This window comes from Chiloscyllium plagiosum, unplaced genomic scaffold (assembly GCF_037043375.1).
Source record: "Chiloscyllium plagiosum isolate Xiang-an unplaced genomic scaffold, Cpla_swu_hap1 HiC_scaffold_3, whole genome shotgun sequence".
In the NCBI taxonomy this organism is placed as follows: domain Eukaryota; kingdom Metazoa; phylum Chordata; class Chondrichthyes; order Orectolobiformes; family Hemiscylliidae; genus Chiloscyllium; species Chiloscyllium plagiosum.
The window spans coordinates 142290447-142292584 of NW_028270141.1; positions in this window are offsets into that span (position 1 = coordinate 142290447).

Genomic DNA, 2138 nt, shown 5'->3' on the forward strand with positions numbered 1-2138 from the left:
TAACCCGGTTTCCTCCCACAGTCCAAAGGCGAATAGGTTAAATTGCCCAGAGTGTCCAGAGATATGCAGGTGAGGTAGGTGAGCCATGTTAAATGGAGGGTTACATGGGAAGGTAGGAGGTGTGTCTGGGTGGGATGCTGTTCAGGGGGTTGTTGTGGCCTCAGTGGGCTGAATGGCCTGCCGTCACATTGTAGGGTTTCTATGATACTTCTGATAGACAACTTGTCACAGTATCCTCTCACCTGGTTCATTTATTACCTCCACCTTTATGGATTCTACATCTTCTGATTCCAGATCATTTCTTACTATCCTTACTATTCTATCACACGCCAACAATGCTACCCCATCATATTCCCCCTCACCCCTTGCCTGAGGCCTGCTGACCCTCCGGTATAACTCTGCACCAGCAGCCACCTCTATCTAATGGGAGAGAACAGCCTCTGGGACGATGGTGACTTTCACTGTAACTACAATACCATGGGAAGTAGGAACAGGAGTGGGCCATTCAGCCCCTCGAGCCTGCTCTCCCATTCCAAAAGATCAGGGATTTGAAGAATCACTACAATAGATAGGAAAATAAGTTGTAATGAAGAAATTAGAAATTTACAAAAGAATTATCAAAATTTGACAGATTGGAGTTTAACTTGGTTAAGTGGGCTGTTACTCGTTTTGAACGGAGGTTAGAAAGGCAATTTGTTGTCTAAATACAGAGAAACTTCAGAGTGTTTTGATACAGAGGGGCTTGGGCATGAATAGCAGAAACTAGTGTGCAGACACTGCAAATGGGAATTTTGCATTTATTACAAGATGAAAGTAGGAAGAGGGGCTGAAACTGTACAAGGCATTGTTGTGACTGCTCCTGGAGTGTTGTGAAACTGAAAACCTTTCGACACACATCAATCTTTGACCACACATGTAACTCCTTGCCTTTACATTAGCAACATCTGTTTCCCAGAATCTTCAGGTACACTGTGGGCCAAATGCCCTCCGTTAATGCAGGATCAATCCTCTAAAATAGGAGAATTATTACGTTCAATCTTCAATATGTCGACACATTTGTTTCAGTGAAATGTGGGAGTATTTATTGAATATTAAATTCATGATATGATCATTGACCTGGATTTCCCTCAGAGTAAAGAATTGAACAGGAGACCTAGTGTTGTGATGCATCACCCTCTTTATTTCACAGTGAGAAAACATTCCCAGCGAGAAAACATTCCCAGCGAGAAAACATTCCCAGCGAGAAAACATTCCCAGCAGTTAGAAAAACACAAACACTGCCTCAAAGACAATAGCTTCTTCATTCCACACAAGGAGCCTGTGAATGAATGGTTGTTAACAGGAATCATATTGGAATAGATCATTTCCTCAATTACACATTCAGTCAGTCTATATATGGGTAGAGCTCTCAGGGTGGGTTGGAGCAGATCTGAAGCTGAATTTTATCCTAACATCAGACTCTGGATTCTGATTTCACGTTGGGATTTTTCTCCATTTTAGGGACCAGTTTGAAGCTGCATCATTCCTGGTTCCCAGAATCTTCCACTTGTCCTTCCTCACCTAGATCCAGCTGTTTTCTGAACCTGCACTGACCTGAGTAAAACTGAACTGGATTGAGAAACAACCTTTCTCCTCATTCCCAGCACAATGTCCAGTGTCTGACCATCAGGAATGTCAGGAAAAGGGAATATTCTACTGCCCACACAGAGGGCAGAATTTTCACCCTGGCCTGGTGTTCCTGACGGCAGTAACCACAGTGTCCCCCACTTCCACTCTCTTCATTCTTGTTCGTTCCAATTCAAATGTAAGTTCGCCCAGTGAGACTGGGAACACATTCCTCACTAATATATAATTCTCCGTGTGTCTGGATGTTTCTTGTTCCAATTGCAAGACCCTCACCTTCCTCCAGGCTCCAGTCCACATGGGCATAGCTTTAGGGTGAGAGGGGAAAGATATAAAAGAGACCTAAGGGGCAACTTTTTCATGCAGAGGGTGGTATGTGTAAGTGGTGGAGGCTGGTACAATTGCAACATTTAAGAGGCATTTGGATGGGTATATGAATAGGAAGGGTTTGGAGGGATAAAGGCCAGGAGCTGGCCGGTGGGACTAGATTGGGTTGGGATATCTGATCGGCACAG